The 11352-nt window shown below is 35.7% G+C and overlaps 1 long non-coding RNA gene across 1 annotated transcript in view; it reads right to left on the bottom strand.

Annotated features, from left to right (window-relative positions):
- The window catches only part of LOC134294496 (uncharacterized), a 43014-nt gene extending 31956 nt beyond the window's left edge, over window positions 1-11058 (bottom strand). The window contains exons 1-2 of the long non-coding RNA XR_010001380.1: window positions 10818-11058; window positions 6077-6159 (exon numbers count right to left, since the gene is read on the bottom strand). This is a non-coding gene — a long non-coding RNA (uncharacterized LOC134294496). The remainder of the gene's footprint in view (window positions 1-6076; window positions 6160-10817) is intronic.
- Window positions 11059-11352: the final 294 nt, after the last annotated feature.

Below are 11352 nucleotides of genomic sequence, written 5' to 3' on the forward strand. Positions count from 1 at the left end.
TTTGTCTATACTACGCTATAGTCTTCCCTTTTCACTGCTTTCCGTGTGTTTTGGCTGCTTTTCGTTTGTCTTCTTTCCCAGAGGAAGGCCTACTGCTTGATACACCTGTTAGCAGCACTGAACAGGTGGCTAACCTTATGGGTTTCTCCCACCTGCAAAGAGAGAGCTTCGGCAGAGGAAAATAAACTCTTGCTACTTGCTCTGCCAAAGTAACAATGACAACATGCTTGAACGGACATATATATGCAGACAAACACAAACCCACAAGAACATAACCCAAGAGGAAGAGCTTTCTAACCTGCTCCTCACAGGGTTTGGCTTCCAAACTTCTCATCATTCGATTTGCCCTTCTCTGGACACTTTCCATCTTGTCACTATCTAATCCAGGCTGCAATGGTAAACAACTTTCAACTAGATGTTTCCAAAATAACAAGAACTAGACATGAATGCAATGACTCCCCAGCCTGATCTATTTGTGGGGTTGAGGAAAGGAATCATTCATAGTTCTTTGAGGTCTTTGGAGGAAAGCGAAGTACAATAGAAGGAGAAATGGAAAATCCAGTTTGCAGTATTGACAGACTAAAAAAATAGAGCAGGAATTTGGACTTGATGGCCCATGAGGTCTCTTCCAACTCTATGATTCTAGGAATAAAATCTTCACCATGTTGCAACTTTGCAAACCTCTACCATCTCCTACTAGAGCCCTAAAGTCCCAAATAAATAAATAAATAAATAAATAATAATTGGAAATTAAAGCTATGGACTTGTCAACATCAGAAGAGGAATTTTCCAGGGAGACTCATTGTCCCCTCTGCTTTTCATTATTGCCATGATCCCTCTGTCAACAATCTTACAAAAAACAAATCTCGGCTATCAAACATCTAAGAATTCTCACAAAATTTCGCATCTGATATACATGGATGACCTGAAGCTGTATGGAAAAACGGAAACTGAAATCCAGTCTCTGACTAACACTGTCTGAGTTTTTAGCACTGATATCAGCATGAAGTTTGGCTTGGACAAATGTTCAACAGTGGCATTGAAGAAGGGAAAAATAATTGAAAGTGAGGGCATAAATATGCCCAAAGGCCAAACAATAAAGTGTCACCAGCCAGAGGCCTATAAATATCTCAGCATATTACAGCTGGACAACATCAAGCATGAACATGTGAAGACTGTGGTCAGTAAAGAATACACACAAAGGGTCAGAAAAATTCTCAAAAGCAAGCTCAATGGAGGCAACACCATCAAGGCCATAAACACCTGGGCCATACCTGTCATAAGATATGCTGCTGGCATCATAAACTGGACACAGGCAGAACTGGACAATTGGGACAGAAAAACAAGAAAACTCATGACCATTCATCATTCACTGCACCCTCACAGTGATGTTGACCGGCTATATCTGCCTAGAAGATCAGGGGGCAGAGGACTCTTGCAAGTAAAACAAGCAGTCAAAGAAGAAGAACATGCCCTGGCAGAATATGGAAAGCAAAGTGAAGAACCTGCTTTGATTGAAGTCAAAAATCAGAAACTCCTCAAAGCACAGCAGACAAAAAACCAGTACAAGAAAACCACACTACAAACTAGAGCTGACAGCTGGCACCACAAAACATTGCATGGAAAGTTCCTTGACAAAATTGAAGGAAAAGCTGACAAGAAGAAGACCTGGCTCTGGCTCACGAATGGGACCCTGAAGAAGGAAGGAGACAGAAGGCCTGATCCTTGCAGCCCAGGAGCAAGACATCAGAACAAAGGCAATTAAGGCCAAGATCGAAAAATCAGCTGATGACCCAAAATGCAGACTGTGCAAGGAAACCGACGAAACCATTGATCATCTCCTCAGCTGCTGTAAGAAAATTGCACAGACAGACTACAAACAGAGGCACAACTATGTGGCCCAAATGATTCATTGGAACTTATGCCTCAAGTACCACCTCCCAGCAGGAAAGAACTGGTGGGATCAGAAACCTGCAAAAGTATTGGAAAATGAACACGCAAAGATACTGTGGGACCTCCGAATCCAGACTGACAAAGTTCTGGAACACAACACACCAGACCTCACAGTTGTGGAAAAGAAAAAAGTTTGGATCATTGATGTCGCCATCCCAGGTGACAGTCGCATTGACGAAAAACAAAAAGAAAAACTCAGGACCTCAAGATTGAACTTCAAAGACTCTGGCAGAAACCAGTACAGGTGGTCCCGGTGGTGATGGGCACATTGGGTGCTGTGCCAAAGGATCTCAGCCGGCATTTGGAAACAATAGATATTGACAAAATTGCAATCTGCCAACTGTAAAAGGCCACCCTACTGGGATCTGCACGCATCATCCGAAAATACATCACACAGTCCTAGACACTTGGGAAGTGTTCGACTTGTGATTTTGTGATATGAAATCCAGCATATCTATCTTGTTTGCTGTATAATTAATAATAATAATAATAATAATAATAATAATAATAATAATAATAATAATACATCACATAGTCCTAGACACTTGGGAAGTGTTCGACTTGTGATTTTGTGATATGAAATCCAGCATATCTATCTTGTTTGCTGTGTAACAATAATAATAATAATAATAATAAGAATAATAATATTCGCTCAGTCCTAAACACTTGGGAAGTGTTCAACTTGTGATTTTGTGATATGAAATCCAGCATATCTATCTTGTTTGCTGTGTAATAATAAAATAATAATAATAATAATAATAATATTCGCTCAGTCCTAAACACCTGGGAAGTGTTCGACTTTCGATTTTGTGATACGAAATCCAGCATATCTATCTTGTTTGCTGTGTAATAATAAAATAATAATAATAATAATAATAATATTTGCTCAGTCCTAAACACCTGGGAAGTGTTCGACTTTTGATTTTGTGATACGAAATCCAGCATATCTATCTTGTTTGCTGTGTCATACTATATCTTTGTGTCAATAATAATAATAATAATAATAATAATTTTATTTTTGTACCCCGCCTTCATCTCTCCGAAGGGATTTGAAGCGGCTTACATTGGGCTTAGCCCGGATAATTACAACAAACAGAATAAAACACATCAAAATAAAAATACAAGTGAAAATATAAAATTGTACACATTAACATAATAAGATTAAAATGGTGACCATAGTAAAACATAATTTAGACACCACCAGAATAATAGCTCAGCCTGTACTAAAGTGAGACATTGCTGAACTCCGACTGCTTGCTTTCATTGCAGGGAAGTAAGAACTCACACAGAGCTGCTCAAGCCGAATTCCCCCAAAATTGCCCTTCAATGCTGTCTTTGCTCCACCCAAAAACACTGTGCGGAGGCCAACTGTAGTTATTCCCTCCTCACAACAGCGTCAGCCTTGGCTGGAACTTGATCCCTTTGCCCTGCCTGCCTGGAGCAACCCGTGAGTTAATTAAACTCAGAACCCCAACAACTTTGCACTGACACACTAGATGAGAAGAAACCGGGCAGAGTTTCAAGGGAAATAGTCTATTCAAAGCAAATGTTAGAGAGCCACCAAGCGGCAAAAAACCAGAGATGCAAGATATGTTTCTAGTCTATTAATTAAATTTTAAGAAGCCTTTTCACCATATAAACATCTCTAAAAATGGGATACAAATTTTAGAATCACAGGTGATTTCTTATACATATAAATAAAGCTTTTTCCCCTGTCCGTGGTACTGAAATTGGTGTGCCTTACAATCAGTGTCTTACAATCAGTACTACAGTAGAGTCTCACTTATCCAACACTCACTTATCCAACGTTCTGGATTATCCAACGCATTTTTGTAGTCAACGTTTTCAATAAATTGTGATATTTTGGTGCTAAATTCGTAAATACAGTAATTACTACATAGCATTACTGTGTATTGAACTATTTTTTCTGTCAAATTTGTTGTATAACATGATGTTTTCGTGCTTAATTTGTAAAATCATAACCTAATTTGGTGTTTAATAGGCTTCTCCTTAATCTCTCCTTATTATCCAACATATTCGCTTATCCAACATTCTGCCGGCCCCTTTATGTTGAATAAGTGAGACTCTACTGTATTTGGAAATCTTGTATAATTGTGAATTTCCAACCACACCATGCTGTCTTTCCCAAGGAATTCTAGGCATTTAATAAAAATCTGAACATTATCACATCTATAAAGCATGGAAACAGCTGCATTCACAACCAGTAAAAGCAAAACATCGAAATAAGAACCAAGAACCAAGATATTCGCTTATCCAAGCTTCTGGCGGCCCGTTTAGCTTGGATAAGTGAGACTCTACTGTATTTACGAATTTAGCACGAAAATATCATGATATATTAAAAACATTGACTACAAAAATGCCTTGGATAATCCAGAACCTTGGATACGTGAGACTCTATGGTAATATTATTTCTTATTCACCTCTCATTGCGGCTCGAGGTGAACTATAACCTAGCTAAATAAACATGATCATCATAAACATTATACAAAATACACCTACTGAAATGTATTTCTACAAAATACATATACAGTAGAGTCTCACTTATCCAACATAAACGGGCCGGCAGAACGTTGGATAAGTGAATATGTTGGATAATAAGGAGGGATTAAGAAAAAGCCTATTAAACAAAATAGGTTATGATTTTACAAATTAAGCACCAAAACATCATGTTATACAACACATTTGACAGAAAAAGTAGTTCAATACGCAGTAATGCTATGTAGTAATTACTGTATTTATGAATTTAGCACCAAAATATCACAATGTATTGAAAACATTGACTACAAAAATGCGTTGGATAATCCAGAATGTTGGATAAGTGAGACTCTACTGTATTAAAACACAGAGAACAAAGATTAAAATAAATCTGGGATCACATCAAAATGTCTCGGACTAAAACGTGTCCCAAGTGGAAAAGTTTAAGAGAACTGAATCCAAAAATTACCAGACTCAACAATGACTTAAAAAAGAAAAAGAAAATTCATTTCCCACTAATTAATTTGAGAAGTTCCTATTTTTTTTCCCCTAGTTTAAATTATGCAATAATTTTTTTCTGGCTCATTAGGTTTAATGGGAAAGATCTGACTATCTCCACTCTGCCACTTTTCATGACCTCTGAAATCCCACTCATTTGGGAACATCTCACTAAAATGCCATAGTTTTGACCTGGTCTTTCAGCTCACCTTCTCATCTATATATATAAAAGGGTAATGACATTTCGGCCTAGGACAAAACAACAAAACTACACATCCCAGAAACACTAAACTTGGCAGCACAACCCCTCATCCATGCCTCTACGTTCATACAAGAAAAAGAAAAGAAAAATAAAGTCCTAATTAGAGGGAGAGGTATAATTGTTTTTATCCAATTGCTGCTCACTTGGCCTCCTAGCAACCCACTCAGCCCAGGGGACAGGCAGAGTTAGGCTTCACTTAGGCCTCTTCCACACTGCCTATAAAATACAGATTATCAGATTTGAACTGGATTATATGGCAGTGTAGACTCAAGGCCCTTCCACACAGCTATATAACCCATTTATAATCTTATATTATCTACTTTGAGCTGGATTATCTTGACTCTACACTGCCATATAATCCACTTCAGTGTGCAGTCGGACACAACTGGACTTAATGTCAGGGGAAAACCTTTACCCTTTACCTTAACTACCACCAATTCCTCAATACTTTATTTCCCATACCACCAGACTTCGCCACAGCAACGCATGGCCGGGCACAGCTAGTCTATATATATAAAAGGGTACTGGAATCACGGCACCGGACAAAACAATTAAACGAAACGCCCCACAACCTCAAAAATTGACAGCACAACCTCTCATCCACGCCTCTACGTTTATACAACAAAAAGAAAAGAAAAAGTACATACATACATATACTATTCATATTATTATCTATATATATAAAAGGGTAATGGAATCACGGCACCGGACAAAACAACTAAACTAAACGCCCCACAACCTCGAAAATTGACAGCACAACCTCTCATCCACGCCTCTACGTTCATACAACAAAAAGAAAAGAAAAATAAAGTCCTAGGCACAGCAATGCGTGGCCGGGCACAGCTAGTAAGCTATAAGAGGACTCACCTTCATATTTTCCACCATTTGCATACTGAAAGACACCACACTCGTGTAGTTCTCAACGAGGAGCTGCCCAGAATAAGTATTCCCTTGAATCAAATATATGATAATGTAAAACACCGGGGGAAATGGCTCTGGCAAATGCATCTTAATAATACTTGGTATTCCTATAAGGATTTTGAACATGTCTTTCTTCCATCTAAGACATTACAAGTGAATAATTACCAACCATTTTTTTTATTATTATCTGGGCAGATTAATGCAGAAGAAAGGAGGCGTCCATTAGGTCTTTAATCCTACAAATGAAAAGACTCATAATCCATATTGCTTTAGGTCTTTAAAAAGGATACTTTTAAAGATATTAGTGCCACGCATTTAAAAGAGCCCTCTTTCATAGTATATTTTTATGGTTAAGGAATGAGTAAGAAGTACTTCCATTTCTTAGTTAAGAGCACTTTGATTGCACACATTTATTCAAAGCATTAATTATGGATTGCAGGGATGTGGCCCATGAATAGAATTAAAGCAGAATCCCAAGGCTACTGGGACCACACAAAATTCACTCAACAGGAAACCTGCTCAGGACATTTCAAGTACAGTAGAGTCTCACTTATCCAACATAAACGGGCCGGCAGAACGTTGGATAAGCGAATATGTTGAATAATAAGGAGAGATTAAGAAAAAGCCTATTAAACATCAAAATAGGTTATGATTTTACAAATTAAGCACCAAAACATCATGTTATACAACAAATTTGACGGAAAAAGTAGTTGATTACTCATTAATGCTATGTAGTAATTACTGTATTTATGAATTTGGCACCAAAATATCACAATGCATTGAAAACTTTGACTACAAAAATGCGTTGGATAATCCAGAACGTTGGATAAGTGAGACTCTACTGTACTTAAAAATTCCAATAAATAAATATAATTCTACAGAAGGTCATAGCTCAGTGGCAGAATTGCAGGGAGATGTTTTGTTTTTAATTTGCTACATTTTACTATGTTATTGTTACTATTTCACTGTTTTAACATGTCACTGTATATAATTGTGTTTTTACTTTGTTGCATTTTTACCTACTGATGATGTGTGTCATATATACTGTATATACTCAAGTATAAGCCTAGTTTTTCAGCCCTTTTTTTAAGACTGAAAAAGCCCCCCTCGGCTTATACTCGGGTGAGGGTCCTGGTTGGCTTATATTTGGGTCAGCTTATACACGAGAATACACGATACATTTATTATTTTTCTCTATTATTATTGGTATTATTACATTTATTGTTTTTCTCTATTATTATTGGTATTATTACATTTATTATTTTTCTCTATTATTGTTGCTACTATTACATTTATTTTACACTATTTTTATTATTATTATTAATACATTGATTATTTCACTCTGATCTTATTATTACAGTAGAGTCTCACTTATCCAACATAAACGGGCCGGCAGAACGTTGGATAAGCGAATATGTTGGATAATAAGGAGAGATTAAGGAAAAGCCTATTAAACATCAAACTAGGTTATGATTTTACAAATTAAGCACCAAAACATCAGGTTATACAACAAATTTGACAGGAAAAGTAGTTCAATATGCAGTAATGCTATGTAGTAATTACTGTATTTATGAATTTAGCACCAAAATATCACGTTATATTGAAAACATTGACAACAAAAATGGCTTGGATAATCCAGAGGCTTGGATAAGCGAGGCTTGGATAAGTGAGACTCTACTGTATATGGTACATTTATTATTTTTCTCTATTATTATTGGTATTATTACATTTATTGTTTTTCTCTATTATTATTGGTATTATTACATTTATTATTTTTCTCTATTATTGTTGCTACTATTACATTTATTTTACTCTATTATCATTATTATTAATAATAATAATAATAATACATTGATTATTTCACTCTGATCTTATTATTACAGTAGAGTCTCACTTATCCAACATAAACGGGCCGGCAGAATGTTGGTTAAGCGAATATGTTGGATAATAAGGAGAGATTAAGGAGAAGCCTATTAAACACCAAATTAGGTTATGATTTTACAAATTAAGCACCAAAACATCATTAGACAACAAATTTGACAGAAAAAGTAGTTCAATACACAGTAATGTTATGTTGTAATTACTGTATTTACAAATTTAGCACCAAAATATCACGATGTATTGAAAACATTGACTACAAAAATGCGTTGGATAATCCAGAACATTGGATAAGCGAGTTGGATAAGTGAGACTCTACTGTATTATTACATTTATTGTTTTTCTCTATTATTATTGGTATTATTACATTTATTATTTTCTCTATTATTGTTGCTACTATTACATTTATTTTACTCTATTTTTATTATTATTAATAATACATTTATTATTTCACTCTGATATTATTATTATTGCATTTATTATTTTACTCTATTTATTATTACATGTATTATTTTCCTGTATTTATTATTATTAGTATTACATGTATTATTTTACTCTATTATTGTTCAAAGGATACATAAGCACATTTATATTGAAGAAGATGAGAATAATGGTTTGATCAGAGTTGGACAGTTTTATCTTAAATTTGAACTTCATGTAAATATTAAAAAAACATTTAATCTACTGATGACTCAATTAATGTAATTGTATTGGTATGTATTTTTATTTCTAAAATTTACCACCCTCGGCTTATACTGGAGTCAATGTTTTCCCAGTTTTTTTGTGGTAAAATTAGGTGCCTTGGCTTATATTCGGGTCGGCTTATACTCAAGTATATACGGTAATTCTACAGAGGATCATAGCTCAGTGGCGGAATTCCAGGGAGATGTTTTGTTTTTAATTTACTATGTTTTATAGTAGTCTCACTTATCCAAGCTCCGCTTATCCAACGTTCTGTATTATCCAACGCAGTTTGCCTTTTAGTAATCAATGTTTTTGTAGTCAATTTTTCAATAAATTGCGAAATTTTGGTGCTAAATTCATAAATACAGTAATTATTACATAATGTTATTGTGTACTGAACTGCTTTTTCTATCCATTTGTTGTAAAGCATGATGTTTTGGTGCTTAATTTGTAAAATCAAAACCTAATTTGATGTTTAATAGACTTTTCCTTAATCTCTCCTTATTATCTAACATTTTCACTTATCCAATGTTCTGCTGGCCCATTTAGTTTGGATAAGTGAGACTCTACTGTACTATGTTATTGTTATTATTTCACTGTTTTACCATGTTACTGTCTACAATTGTGTTTTTACTTTGTTGCATTTTTACCTGCTGATGATGCATGTCATGTATATATTTTATTTTGTTTTATTGTAATTGCCTGGGCTTGACCCCATGTTAGCCGCCCCAAGTCCCATTGGGAGATGGAGACGGGGTACAAAAATAAAGTTATTATTATGATTATTATTATTGACCCAATGACATTGTATGACACAGCAAACATGATAGATATTATTATTATTATTATTATCTGATTTTATTTTAATAGAGGTTGTTTTATCTAACTTATATACCTGGTTTGTAATGCTATTATTGTTCTTATGTTGATGTATTTTATTTTATGTATAGAAGAGTCTCACTTATCCAAGACTCACTTATCCAAGGTTCTGGATTATCCAAGGCATTTTTGTAGTCAATGTTTTCAATATTTTGTGATATTTTGGTGCTAAATTTGTAAATACAGTAATTACAACATAACATTACTGCGTAGTGAACTACTTTTCCAGTCAAATTTGTTGTATAACATGATGTTTTGGTGCTTAATTTGTAAAATCATAACCTAATTTGATGTTTAATAGGCTTTTCCTTAGTCCCTCCTTATTATCCAAGATATTCGTTTATCCAAGCTTCTGCCGGCCCATTTAGCTTGGATAAGTGAGACTCTAGTGTATTATCAATATTATATGTATATACAATATATTATATTATTATATATTATAGTAAATTATAATATTATTATAATTATATAATATATATTATTATTATAATATTATAATGGATACAATATTATACTACTAGTAATACAATATAATAATATTAATTATATATTTAATGTAACATTACTAATAATATTACCATATAATGATATAGTACAATATAGTGATTTAATGCTTATATTGTGCTATGCTAATAATATATTGTACTAGCTGTGCCCGGCCACGCGTTGCTGTGGCGAAGTCTGGTGGTATGGGAAATAAAGTCTTGAGGAATTGGTGGTAGTTAAGGTAAAGGGTAAAGGTTTTCTCCTGACATTAAGTCCATTATAAATGGGTTATATAGCTTTGTGGAAGGGCCTTGAGTCTACACTGCCATATAATCCAGTTAAAATCAGATAATCTGTATTTTATAAGCAGTGTGGAAGAGGCCTAAGTGAGGCCTAACTCTGCCTGTCCCCTGGGCTGATTGGGTTGCTAGGAGACCAAGTGGGCGGAGCTTAGCCTTCTAACTGGCAGCAATTGGATACAAACAATTATTCCTCTCCCTCTAATTAGGACTTTATTTTTCATTTCTTTTTGTTGTATGAACGCAGAGGCATGGATGAGGGGTTGTGTTGCCAAGTTTAATGTTTCTGGGATGTGTAGTTTTGTTGTTTTGTCCTAGGCCGAAATTTCATTACCCTTTTATATATATAGATATTATTATATATTATAGTAAATTATGTTGTATGTGGTATAGATAGGTTAGATAACATTTCTTCAAAACGAGTCTATATTTTTTAGAGGAATCCTACTGTTTATTCATACCTGCATCTTCTCCAGAATGGAAGGCCTCAAGTGTCCTTACTACTACAAAGGGTCGGATGGTGCTATACAGGCCCGAATGAAGGGCCTGCTTCTGTGGAGGATTTCAAGCAGAAGATGGGTGGCAATGTGTTGTGAGGGGTGCTTTGTGTTTTCCTGGCTTGGTTTGGATGGCCTTTGAGGCCCCTTTGCCATTTTGTGGTTCTGCGCCTCAACTGAGGAGAAGCAGAGCAATGGCGGCGGGCCAAAAAGAGCGCCTCAGGAGACAAAATCGCCCTCTGCGCATGCGCCTCAGGAGACCAAAAGGCAGTGTTAATTCTCCTCAGGAGACCAAATCGCCGTCTACGCATGCGCATCAGGAGTCCAAAAGGCATGTGTTCATTCTCTCACTCCTGCGCATGCGCCTCAGGAGCCCAAAAGGCTGTTAATTCTCCTCAGGAGCCCAAATCGCCGTCTGCGCATGCGCCTCAGGAGTCCAAAAGGCAGTGTGTTCATTCTCCTCACTCCTGCGCATGCGCCTCAGGAGCCCAAAAGGCTG

The sequence above is a fragment of the Anolis carolinensis genome, unplaced genomic scaffold (assembly GCF_035594765.1).
Source record: "Anolis carolinensis isolate JA03-04 unplaced genomic scaffold, rAnoCar3.1.pri scaffold_15, whole genome shotgun sequence".
NCBI lineage: Eukaryota > Metazoa > Chordata > Lepidosauria > Squamata > Dactyloidae > Anolis > Anolis carolinensis.